We start from the raw sequence: 14,269 nt of genomic DNA, 5'->3' as shown, positions 1-14,269 counted from the left end.
TGTTTTTTTTTTCTCTTTCTTCCCAGAGCATATTCATCAACACCCACATGCTGGAGAGATGGAACAAAAGTCTAATACTAGAGTGTGCGTTAACTTATACTTGTCTTATCCCATGATTGATATACTTGTTTGGAGGCAAATTATATTCCTTGGTGTCCTTTGCTACCTTAGAAATCAAACTGAACCTGTGTTGATTTCTTCCGGCAACTTCCAAACTTGCTTTAACCGCTCAGCTAAAGCTTACTTCATCTCCTTTGATCCTGTACTTCGTAAGACCTCATGACTCAGTTGTCTTCCACCACCTCTTTTCTGAAGGAGGTTACCTTTGTTGACATGCAAGTCACAGTCACCCTGCAGCAGAAGTCCCTGTTTCCATGTGTGCCTGTGTGGAGATATCCTACACTGCATGTAAGTATTTTCACACCCAAAGTGGAAGTGGAGCCTTAAACTCTTTCCTCCACATAAAAGTGTCATTTCTTAAGTTGAACAGGTTTTATTGAAGGTGACTGTAAATGAGATAAATTCATAGTTTGTTTCTACTCTCCTGGGATGTGTATTTAGTGAGCATTGCTTTCACATTCTTTTTTTATGATATATGTATTTATATATGTCCTGTCTGTATATATGTCTGCAGGCCAGAAGAGGGCACAGATGGTTGTGAGCCACCATGTGGAACTGAATTCAGGTCCTCTGGAACAGCAGTCAGTGCCCTTAACCTCTAAGCCATCTCTCCAGCCTGCTTCCAAATCCTTCTGTCCTGATCACAATGATGACCTGGAGCACCACTAAGACTTCTAACAGCCCTGCTTGCCTCAGTTACCACGCATCCAGTCAGATGCCAGGACATGAGAAGACAGAAATGGTACAGTGTGCCACAGGGAAAACCAGGACAGGAAGAGGACAGCAAGTCCTTAAATATTCGGCACACTTCTGACAGACAGGGGGCTCTCCAAAAAACCTTGTAAATATTAAAATTCTAATCACATATGAACCAACACAGGCACACCCAATTAAATAAAACAAATACTGCTTATTAGATCTAAATCCACAGATTAACCCTGACATAGTGATATTGGGTGGTGTTAGTACTCCATTCTCACAGGTTAATGGGTTGTCCAGACACAAACTAAACAGAGAAACATTGGAATTGAAGGAAATCATAGCACAAAGGTACTCAAAACCGTAGATTATCCACCTGAACATTAAAAATATACTTTCTCCTCAGCAAGACAAAGAGCTTTCTCCAATACTGACCACATACTTTGACAAAAAATCAACACTCAGCAAATATAGGAAAACTGAAATAACCTCCTGCATTCTATATGGACACAATGAAATAGCATAGCGTTGAAGGTCTGCATGAAAAAAAAATAGAGATATAAAGCCAATAACTTAATGTTGCTGTTAAAAGACTTCGAATAACAGAAAAAAAACCAAAATGGGAAAATTAATAATTAAAATCAGGGCAGAAATTGATGAAATCGAAATAAATGAAAAATTTACAAAGAATCAATTAAATAAAAGTTAGATATTTGAAAATATAAACACTTTGACAAATGCTTAGTTAGTCTAACCCAAGGAAAAGGAATGTCTGTGTAGGAAGCCCTGAATGAATGAAGTCTTAAGTGAATGAGTGTGTTGACAGATGAAAATTAATAAAATTAGAAATGAAAAAATATAGCCGGGCAGTGGTGGCGCACGCCTTTAATCCCAGCACTCGGGAGGCAGAGGCAGGCGGATCTCTGTGAGTTCGAGACCAGCCTGGTCTACAAGAGCTAGTTCCAGGACAGGCTCTAAAGCCACAGAGAAACCCTGTCTCTAAAAACAAAAACAAACAAACAAACAAACAAAAGAAATGAAAAAATATTGCAACAGAAACAAATGAAATTTGGAACACCATAAAGATATACTTTAAATGTCTGTACTCCTTGAAACAGAAAAATCTACAAGAAACAGATGAATTCCTGTATATACTTGACATATCAAGATTAAATCAAAAAGATTAAAGGATTGAAACAGATCCATAACTAGTTATGAGACTGAAGCAATAATCAAACATCTCTCAATTAAACAATGCCCAAGAGTAGATGGATTCCCTGCAGGATTTTAGCACAGTTTCAAGAACTAATCTGCCTGCTATGCAGACTCCCCCGCAAAGTAGAAAAAGAACGTCAGACCCTGCAGATGTAGAGGAACGCTGTTGGAATACCTATTTCTGGACATGGCAGGGTTGTTGCATGCATCAAACAACTCATAGCAGCTGTGGTTACCTGTACAAGAGCTGTACAAAGTCAGCAAATGAGTTAACTAAAAAGATTTAGATGAAAATTCCAAACTGATAACTTATTGCTACTGCCAAACTCTAGCATGCATGCCTACAATCGAGAAGGGGGGACACACCAGCTGTTGGCAATGACAGGACGATTGAATCTAATCCTAACCTGCTTTTCTCCCCATTTTTATTTCCTGCTTTTCTGTTTTCTATGTTTTTATACCGAATTACTATTCTTTGTAATCAGAATATAATGCTATTTTCTTTAGCACACTCTTTATTAACATAATTTCTTGAGATTTTAATTACAACATCTCACCCTCTCCCCCACCAAACTTTCCCTTCTACTCCCACTCTGATCTCTTTCAGATTCATGGCCTCTTTTTAATTGTTGTTACATATATGTATGTGTACATTCTTAAATGAAGAAACATAACCTGCTCAGTCTGGATAATGTTAGGGGTGTGCATATGTTTTCAGGGATGATCATCGGTTTGGATAACCAATTTGAGGCCTCTTCCCCAGGGAAGATTTCTCCTCTCACGATCCCTTAGTTGGCTTAGGTTTTGTCTAGACTTGGAGCCTCATGAGTTTCCCCCCCTTATACGCTAGTATGTCGACTGGTGTCTTCCTAATTTTGGTCACAGTTAGGCAGTCATACTGCTGAGACTCCATGAGTGTACATTTCTCCGACGTTTCTAGGAGACACGGATTCATAATAAATGACTCTCACAACCTTTCTGCCCCCTCTTCCACAATGAACACTGAGTCTTAGGTGCTGGAGTTGTGTCGTAAATATATCAGCTGGGACTGGGGCTCCAATACTCTGAATATTGATCATTGTTGATTTCTCTGATGTTCTCTGTTTCAAAGAGAAGTTTCTTTGATGAGGGACAAACTTACACTTATCCAACTAGACCCTAGAAAAGGTCTTATTTCTCTTAACACTTCCTAGCTCTACTTTCAAAATTCAAGGACCAATATAGGCAAAAGATGGAGAAACAAAATGAAAGGATATGTGCAGACGTGCATGGCAGGTTTTAGACAGGCTCCTCAGATGGCATGGACTAATTTTCCAGAATTAGGATTTGGATGTTGACCTAAGGGACAGAATTTGTAACTTCTGAAGAAAGACTTTCAGCAGGAACAAAAGGAGTTGGTGCATCTCTACAGGGACGGTGTAACTTGTAACCAGCTCCTTGTCTTGCTGAATTTGAAGGCTTTGATTGGGGAGATGGTGGGCTCTGGATGGCTGTTGCTGCTTCTGCCTTTGTTATTTCAAGACTTCTTAAGATGCTGGGTCTTGAGAAACTGTTGCAGTTCCTGTCTATCCAAGAGCACAGAGGGGTCCTTTGGTCTGCCATCTGTCTACAGGCGCAGATCCTCCAAGTGACTGCTAACTGCTGTGAATGTTATTCTTCACAGTGTCTAGGTTCCAGGACACAGCCTGCTTGCCAGTATTGTTGACGTCTTTGCTCTTTTAAAACTAAAACTTTTCTTTTTCAATATTAATGATAAGACAGTGCCTTATTGTATGTCTGGCATATTCTAGGAATCAGATTTTACAGTTACATTTCAATTTCTAGTGGCCATGAGAAGACCATGCCCTTTTCTGACTTCCCTGGGCAAAGACAAAACGTTCACACACAAAATAAAATAAGTCTAAAAATATTAAACAAACAACAAAGCAAATGATATTTTTTTGTACTAGTCAAGGTGGTTTGAAATTGGTTCTAGTCTTTTAAAGAGCTAATGATCCCACACATCTTGCAAATTTTAGTAGCATATTTTCTTATATTTTTGATTGTGGGTCCAGCATGTAGCAGTTAAGTCATCTCTTCAGCCCTAATAGCATACCTTCTATGCAGTATTTAAATTGAAGAATTAAGTAAAGTCAAGGCTATAAACCCACAGTTCTCAACCTGTGCATTGCAGCCCCTATCAGATTGCCTGCATATCAGATATTTATGTTACTGCTATTCACAACAATAGCAAAATTACAGTTACAAAGCAGCAACATAATTTTATGGTAGGGGTCACCACAAATGAGGGTCTGTATTAAAGGGTCACAGCATTCAGAAGGTTGAGAACCACTGCTCTGGTCTTTCTTTACTTACAGCTGGCGTGGAGAGGCAAGCAGTGCTCACCAGTGAAGCAGGCAGCGTGCACGTCCTGTTCTTCTGAGAGAGTCTCTTACCAGGATCCTCCTTCACACTAGTGAGTACCCTAACCCAAGGTATATATCTGGCAGCACGGGAGTCCACCACACTAGCCCCATCCAGGAGGCGTGGACACATCTTGGCGTGGCTGCTGTGGCTTTCTTCAGGAAATCATTTTCCATCATTGCCATATCGAATTCTGATTAATTAGCTTACTTTTGATAGTATTGGCCACGCCTCAAAATCACACTTGTATTTCAGTCCTCTGGAGAAAAGGGCATACAGGTTGAATTAATTCTCCATGTGGGAGGAAGTGACAGAAGCAGACTTCTTGGAAACTAGGTTTCTGTGGAGGACAGAGCACCATCTGCATCTCTGGTGAGTCTCAAAGGGACCGCTGGTGGCTACCAGCTTCTGATATCATGTTCTATTTAGAAAGCCAAAAGGTGCTATAAACAGCTAAGGGGTGTCAGTGGAGTCTATAAAAACATAGGCACAGGTTCAGGGGAGTCCCCCTTAATAAAAGAAAAAAAATAAAGAGATATCGAGATTGCTCTAGTAACTGGTGATCACTACCATTCATTCATTCATTCATTCATTCATTCTTTATTGGCTGATCACTAGAAACTGTGTTAGACATGAAGTGTGCAAAGCAATGAGTCTTTATACAATCTTCTTACAAGTTTTGAAAATTTGACATTTGTCTGTTTTGCTATTTCCCTCAAAATCTTAAGCCAAAATGTTTGTTATCTTCTCGGCTGTGTGTAGACCTGAGCAGAGAGAGCCCCTATCTCCTATCTGTGCCTCCTGCTTCTCTAAGAAGAAGATGGAGTTCTGGGGACAGGTGAGATAAAAGTATCGGGCGTATGACAATGTGATCCCTTGTTCCTTCCAATCAGAGCTTCTTCCTGTCTGGTAACCAAGGTTATCTTTCTGGAAACCTTCAGTGGTGGCACCTCTACATTGCAAGGGTCTTATTTTGTTTTCTCTTCCTATGACAAAATAGTTTTGTCTGGGTAATTTATCAAGAACCAAAGGCCTTAGGCTAAATCAGTAACAAGGCATCAACATCACAGAGTGAAACAGAGCAAAGGTACTTAGTTCTTATCCTTGCCTTGTAAAACCCTAATGAAGCCACACCCCTTTGTTCTCACCCATTCCCATTCACTTCCCAAGGTCCCTTCTAAGTAGCATTAACACGTGAATGAAGGGGGATTGTTTCTAGCAAGTGGATTTTGGGGGTAAATTTCAAATTTAGCAGTAAGGACCAGACATCCATCTTTGGGCAGGACCATATGGCAAATATGCTATGATTTACTGACCATATGTTAGCTTGCAACTACACAATTCTCCATTGCCTGTGAAAGCAGCCATAGCACCCTAAGTGGGTGGACGCGACTGTGCTCCAATAAAACATTCTCTACAAATACAGATAGCGAGCTGTAGTTTCCCCATTCTGGTATACAGACTAGAGGAAACTCTTGCACTTGAAACAACACCCCACCCTTTCAGTAAATATTTCCTTACCCACACCTTGGAATCTCTGCTACTGTTCTCCATTGTTACATTGCTCTCCCGCCTTCATCTGAAGGCCTTGGTATTTTTCTGATCTTTCCATATTTTCCCTTTCCTTATTTTGAACATAAGTTCAGGTTGCTGAGGCTATGGAGCCTAGCCTGGCCTTGAACTCCTCTATTTACACTTCCTAAAAGTTGGAATTATAAGTGTCTTCCACCACACTGAAAAGTTTTTGTGTTTTTGATTTTAGCCATTCTGACAGGTGTAAGATGGTATCTCAGCGTTGTTTTGATTTGCATTTCCCTGATTGCTAAGGAGGTTGAGCATGCCCTTAAGTGTCTTTTGGCCATTCGAACTTCTTCTGTTGAGAATTCTCTGTTCAGTTCAGTGCCCCATTTTTTAATTGGCAATGATAGCCTTTGCTGGAGAGGATGTGGAGTAAGGGGTACACTCATCCATTGCTGGTGGGAATGCAAACTTGTGCAACCACTTTGGAAAGCAGTGTGGAGGTTTCTCAGGAAATTTGGGATCAACCTACCCCAGGACCCAGCAATCCCACTCTTGTGAATTTACCCAAGAGATGCCCAATCATATTACAAAAGCATTTGTTCAACTATGTTTATAGCAGCATTATTTGTAATAGCCAGAACCTGGAAACAACCTAGATGCCCTTCAGTGGAAGAATGGATGAAGAAAGTGTGGAATATATACATATTAGAGTACTACTCGGCGGTAAAAAACAATGACATCTTGAATTTTGCATGCAAATGGGTGGAAATAGAAAACACCATCCTGAGTGAGGTAACCCAGGACCAAAAAGATGAACATGGGATGTACTCACTCATAATTGGTTTCTAGCCATAAATAAAAGACATTGAACCTATAATTCGTAAAAAATCCTAGAGAAGCTATATAAGAAGGTGAACCCAAAGAAAAACATATAGTTATCCTCCTGGATATTGGAAGTAGACAAGATTGCCGGACAAAAAATGGGAACATGGGGGTGGGGTGGGATGGGGGATGGGGGGATGGGGAGAGAAAAGTGTGAAGTGGAGGATGGGAAGAGCTTGGGGGAATAGGACGGTTGGGATATAGGAAGGGTGGATATGGGAACAAGGAATTATATATCTTAGTTAAGGGAGCCATTCTAGGGTTGGCAGAGACTTGACTCTAGAGGGGTTCCCAGGTGTCCAGGAAGACGCCCCCAGATAGTTCCTTGGGCAGCTGAGGAGAGGGTGCCAGAAATGTACAGATCCTATTGCCATACTCATGAATATCTTGCGTATCACCATAGAACCTTCACCTGGCATTGGATGGAGAAAATGACAGAGCCCCACATAGGAGCACCGGACTGAGCTCCCAAGGTCCTGATGAGGAGCAAAAGGAGGGAGATCATGAGCAAGGAAGCCAGGACCGCGAGGAGTGCTTTTCCCCATTGAGACGGTGGGACAGATCTAACGGGAGACCACCAAGTCCAGTCGGAATGGGACTGATGGAACAGGGGACCAAACCGGACTCTCTGAATGTGGCTGACGGTGGAGGAGGACTGAGAAACCAAGGACAATGGCAATGAACATGAACTCTACAGCATGGACGGGCTCACTTTGAGCCTTGTCAGTTTGGTTGCTCACCTTCCTGGACTTAGGGGGAGCTGGGAGGACCTTGGACTTAACATAGTGAAGGGAACCCTGATGGCTCTTTGTCTTTGGAGAGGGGTGGAGTGGGGGTATGGGTGGAAGGGAGGGGAGGGAAGGGGAAGGAGGAGGGGAGGAGATGAAAATTTTTAATAAAAAAATGAGGAAAACAAACAAACAAACAAAAAAAGTTTTTGTGTCCCAACGAACCTCTCCACCAATGCAATAACCCAAATCAGACCAAATTAGAGAAAGCCCAGGTTTAATGGATACTAGCGCTCCTGGGTTGCCTTCCAGCACCCCAAAGAGGAAAGGGGGGAAGGAAGACTGGAAAACCACATGTTTATTCTCTGGGGGACAGTTTAAACACCCTGTGAGATTGGTCTTGAGCATCTCTGGGCAGGGGTCACCATTTGGTGAGCTTTCTCAGAGGTGGAGTCTGGACTGAGGCAACTCCCGGGGAGGGGGCTTGGGATGGAACTTCTATCCAATCATTTCAGATTCTTTGCATATATGGATGCCAGGGGCTGGGGTGACACTTCCAACTAAACACACATTTTCATCATTTGTTTTTCTCTATATAAATTTCATTTGGATGTAGTTTAGACACCATGTGGGTAATGCATTTAAATGGTGCAATTCAGTTAGGTCTAAGAACTTTCTTCTGAAAACTACTTTCACTGTGTCCTATAGATTTGATATGTCATGTTTTCATTTTCATTGAGTTCTGAAAGGTTTTAGATTTCTGTAGCGCACCACGCCCGTCTGCGCTCTATGCGCTACCATACAGTTCGTGAACCAGGCAAGGGGCTGGAGATTCAAACACACAAAGACACACAGACAGAGACACAGGTCATCCTTGAAACAGGAATGCCCCAAGAATGCCCCCTTTATTGTGCCCAGGGGCAGCTTATAAAGGGATTCTTAACTGATAGCCTCGCCAACCAAACCCACCAGAAACCACTCCCCTGCCATCAGGAACTCCTGAGGGTCTGTGCTCAGAGCAGCTGCAGGCTGTCTCAGAGCAGAGGTAAACAAGTTGTTTACAAGAAATTCAGGATCTGGGGGTTCACAGCTCCCAAGAGATTTCCTTCTTGATTTCTGTTTTGACCTAATTTTTATTCAGTAGTGATTTATTCAGCGTTCATGAGTTTGTGTAACTTCTGTTATTTCTAATTTTGTTGATATGCAGATTTAATACATGGCAGTCAGATAGGATGCAGAATTTTATTGCAATGTTTTGTTTTTTTTCAGATATTAAAATAAACATGCCTGCTTGCTTCTTGGTTCCATTTGTTTGAATATATTTTTCTACCCTTTTATCCTAAGATAAACACCAGGAAAATACAAATTAAAAATATTTTGAGATTTCATCTCTCTCCAATTAGAATGGCCAATATTAATCAAATGTATGACAGCAGACCCTGGTGAGGTTTTGAGGAAAAGGGAATGCCTACTCATTGCTTATTGCTGTTTATGTTGTGGGTAAACCCCACTAAACCTCTCAGGGTCCAGAAAGATGGCTATAGCAGGCAAAAACTGGCTAAAGATATCAGAGAGTAAATAAAATGAATTAGCTCACATAAGTCTTTAATCATGTCTCATTTGTCCTTTCTATGCTCTCTCTGATGCTCTTTTGATGTTTCCTCTGGTGTCGCTGTTCCTTCACAGTTCCTCTTCACGGTTATTATTGTTCTACCTATTCCACTTGGCTTTTAGCTTATATGCCCACACAGAGTTAACAAGCATGCATTTCACAGAGCACAAAAAAACAGGTAAGTCTGACATCTCAGAGGGAGAGGCATGGCTGTGACACTCCTTGGCAGATACTGAGAGGATTAATTAATAATGGGACTTTAAAATCACAAAATTCTAAGAAGTTGTTCTCATGCACTAACTACGTTTCTTAAGTGTAACTAGTTAAGCTAAAAGTTTGTGATTAACAGTTGTAGGAAACATAACTTTTCTGAGCACTTCTGCTTCCATCCTGGGAGGCTGGGAATACAGCATTATGGTAACCATAGTAACCCAAGGGCCTAGGAGGAAGGCAAAAGTGCTTGATTTGCATTGGTGTTTAGCTAGCCGAGTTAAAGGGAATTTCTTGGGAGACTGTGCTTCCAGCTTCAGCAGGGTAGCTGCCGGTACCCAGGTGAGAAGTGTTCAGAGAGAGAAGAATTTCTTTCTCTGGGGCTGGTTTAGCAACTGAAGCCTTTTTCCTGTATCTAGTGGTAAAGGCATAAACAATTAATTTCCTGGGATATGACCTTATGTTAATTGAAACCAACACGAAGGGTAAATACAGAATATTAATAGCTTGTTAGGTCAGAGCAAAAGGCCAGTAGATTACACATTCCTGAGTCTGCTGCCAGAGAATTCAGGGCCACCCAGACCTGCTTATCAGTAAGAGCAGACATACTGTCTCTCTTTTCAGTGCTTTCTGCTTAGGGCTCCTAACTTGTCAATGTGTCCTGTCAATAAGGATAGTTGTGGGGAACTAGACTTAGGTAGATTTGATTATGAGAACAAAGGTTTTACTGAGTGAATGCTTTTATACCAGGGCTTCATGGTGTTGAGAAAGGTATAACAGTTGCCACTACAGGAAAAGTCAGGTTTGAAGAATGATTTATCCACTGCTGGGATATTATGGAAGGGAGAAACATCATGATTTCACAGGATTTCTACAGAATTGACAGTGACTATCCAAAAGACAGGTGTTCCCAAAGCTTTGCAAGTTGGGTTCCTCATATGGAGTGTACACATTCCCATGAATGTGTGGCCTGCCAGCTGTGCCTTTCCTGTATACAGAGAGAGAGAAAGAGAGAGTAGCCAGAGTCTGAAGTATATCTCTGTTCATCTAGAAAACCTGCAATTACATAGAAGCTCCAATTGACTCTCAGGTTTGTGGGTCTAGAAACCCCTTTTTAACAGCGTTCTGAGGCTTTATGTGGATGTACATTGTTGAATGTTTTGGACACCATTTTGTAGTCAGAGACCATGCTTTTAGAGTTCCTTGATACGAAGTGGCATTGATGGGGATACTGAGGGACACTTTTATTCTATATTAGAAGGGCACATTTGTATTTCATTATGTAGAATGGAGCCTGAATGTTCACATTGTAAGTAGCTAGGCACATTATACTGCCAACAGATTGTTTGTTCTAAGTTAACTTTTAACCTAGGTGTAACACAGATGGGAACTCAGGAGGAATTCAAGACTCGGCAGCCTTAGGTATCTGTGAATCATCCACTATACAGAGAGGCTTTCTTAACATGAATGTGAGAGTCAAGGTTGACCACCTGGCCAGAGGGCCAAGACTAACCTTTGGAGTGATTGCCTGTTTTGGTTCTGATTTTCTATCATATATGCTAGCTGGAGATGGGCCAAGGAAGGCAGATTTAGGGACAACAGTTTACTGGTTGCCCAGAATGCTGATTCTCTGAACAAAGGGCAGTTTAAAGATTTATTATCTGTCTCTGCTCATTGGTTTCTGTAGTAGCAGGTGGGATGGATTACCTTATGCTAGTACATCAGTAACTGGCAAGGACATCGGATTGCTCACAGAACTCAGGGGAAAGAAGAGCCAGGACAGGGAGCAAGGCGGCTGTGGGAGTCATAAAGGAGTTCCCAAGAAACCATCACCAGAGCACCTCTCCTAAGTTGAGTAGTCTCTAAATAATTTCAGTTCACTCACAATTAAAATCTTAGAGCAGAGTGAGTATCTGACCTACCTGGCTTAGGCTATGTGTGTACACTTTGTCCAGGGAAGGGCAGGGCCTCTTGATTGATAGTCTCATAAAACTGTGCACATTTAGGGAGTGACATTTCCACAAAGGAAAATCAGTGATCGAAGGAGAGTGGATTGGATTTTGAAAGGTAAAAATACATAGGAACATGAAAAAAAAAGATGATGAATACATAACTAGAACTAGTGGGGGGACAAATGCATAAATACAATAACAGAGATATTAATAAATTCAGGATCTGGGGTCTCACTGCTCCCAACAGCCAGGGGACTCTGGAAGCAGCTAATACCTATCACATGCACTGGAGCTCAGATATCACAGAAGCAAGCAATCTGCAACAAAATAAGAGTATTGGGATTATTATTCCAGACTTCACAATATAGAGCTTTAGTAGTAAAAATAATATGGTACAAAATACAAAGCACAAAAACAGGCATGTAGACTAACAGAACAAAATAGAAGATCCAAGTATAAGTGCTCTTAGCTACAGCCATCTGATATTTGATGAAGAAATTTAGAAAATGACAGCAACAACAAAGCACACAGTGGAGAAAAATATTATCTTCAACAAATGGTGTTGAAAAAATTTAATGCCACATGTGGAAGAATAAAATTAGAACCACATGTATCATCCTGTAAAAAAAAAAATAGATCCACGTGGATAAAAAGAATTCAAGATGAAAAGGTTTGAACTTGAAATCTAAAATGCTAAAACTGATAGACGAAAATATAGGTAGCACCTAGAACATAAAAAGGCAGAAAAGGATTTTCTGAACAGGTCTCCATTTGTCAAGGAATTAAGGCCAACAGCAGATAACTAGGACCTCACAAAACTAAAAGGCTTCTGAATACCTAAGGAAATAATCCATCAAATGAAGAAGTCAACAGAATGGGAGATAATATTTGCCATCCATACATCTGACAGAGGATTAAATTTAGAATATACAACAAACTCAAAACATAAAATGTTAAAGAAACAAATGCCCCTATTTTAAAAATTAGCTAGGAGCCTAAAAGAAGTTCGAAGAAGAAGAAGAAGAAGAAGAAGAAGAAGAAGAAGAAGAAGAAGAAGAAGAAGAGGAAGAGGAAGAGGAAGAGGAAGAGGAAGAGGAAGAGGAAGAGGAAGAAGAGAAGAAGAAACAAAAATGAATTCAAAATATCTCAAAAAGTATCCAAAGCAGAAATCAACAGATTGTGGAGATCTAGGCAAAGTGGATTCCTCTACATCACAGTTCCTCTCTATGGTTCGTGGAACAAGGCAATAGAGGTAGCCAGGAGATTTTAAGAAGAGGAGTGAAATTATCTCACCTAGAAGTGGCTGCATAAGTAAGACTGGAACAATGGCAATACTAAAAGACATGCTAACACGAATAAAGGAAAAATGTGCAGGGTCTCAGTCCATGTCAGAATGTCTGTCGTGCCTTCCTTCTTCAGGTCTTGTTTAGGTAAGTATGCTGATAACATTTTATGAGCGCAGCTTCCCTGACATTCCTAGAAGATACAGTTTCACAGAAAACTTCCGATCCTCTGGCACTTCCAATCTTTTCACCCCTTCTTCTGTAGTAATCTCTGAACATTAGATGTAGAAATTGTAGATTTATCTGTTGGGACTGGAAATCACATGATCTCTGCATTTTGATTGGTTGTGGTCTTCTATTATGGTAAAGAGAAGTTTCTTTAACGAAGGTTGAGGACTACCTTTTAATGTGGGTATAAGGACAAATGTTTAGACTATAGTTAGAAATTATTGGTTATATTAGTAATGTTATCATTACTTGGAGAAAGGTTTTTCTCCAAGAACCATGAATTCACAAGCCTTGGACATTTGACTGGGTTTCAACTACCAGGCAGGATTTCCCTCTTGTTGAGCTGGTTTCGAGTCTAAAATAGAGAGTTATTAATTAACATTAAGGTATGCATGCCAATATTTCATGCTCTGGATTATAGTGCCATGGTCGTTGTTGCTGTGGTACATAGGTATCATAGCTAGGTAGAGCTAATAGTTACTTCCCTCTCTTGGAAACTAACATGGTGCCTTCTGGTGCCATCAAAGCTAGTCCTCAGGGTGTGGGCTTTCAAGATAGATCCAACTCAGATCCTCTGGGCTGTGTGCCTGATCCAAAGTGTATTGTGTCCCCAGCAGTAAGGACCGTCTACTCTGAGAGGAAACTGAGGGTAACAGTTTTAAGAATTTGTTGGACAACCTTGACAACTTAAAACATAAAGAGTTTTATGCCGATGTTGGAGATTTTGTTAGATAGTCTATGGCTCCTGGAGGGGGCAGTCTTATTCTTGACCACTGGTGTGGTTTGTATGTGTCCCAGTGCTCACATATTGGAAACTGAATCACCAGTGTAATGGAGTTAGGATGTGTAAGCACACGATCTTGGGAAATAGTTATCCCAGGTTCTTGAGAAAAGCATGAATTTGAACCCCTTCCCCACTCCTCTTCCATATTCCATCACGGGAGGATGCAATAAGAAGGGCCTTCTGATGTGAGTCCTTTGAATTTAGTCACCCAGTCTTAAGAATGGTAAGAAATATTTTTTATTCTTTACAAGCTAACTAGGTGTTTTGTTACAGTATTGCACAACAAAGATAATTGTTAAGAAAATCCTTCAATTTATATTCAGTGCTCATTTCTCATTCTCTTTGCTTTTCTTGTTTACTTTCTTATGTTGAAATCCTGTTATTATATATGTCTATCCATAAGTTTTGCCTAAGCACATTAAATTCCATGGTTGTGTAGTAGGTATCAGTGAAAATTATCACATACTGTACAAGAAGTCATTCTGTACAGGGTTTGATTACATTTTGATGAAATAGTATGATAGGACCTACAGGATTGGCCAACAGCTCAGGGATAGAAGAATGATGTTAAAAATTATTTTAATATGAATCTCAAATGGCTAAAAGATTTAGTCAGAAAAATCTAGCTCCCT

Source organism: Arvicola amphibius, chromosome 9 (assembly GCF_903992535.2).
Source record: "Arvicola amphibius chromosome 9, mArvAmp1.2, whole genome shotgun sequence".
Classification (NCBI taxonomy): Eukaryota; Metazoa; Chordata; class Mammalia; order Rodentia; family Cricetidae; genus Arvicola; species Arvicola amphibius.
The sequence above is the reverse complement of the archived record's forward strand: the minus strand, read 5'-3'. Positions refer to the sequence as shown.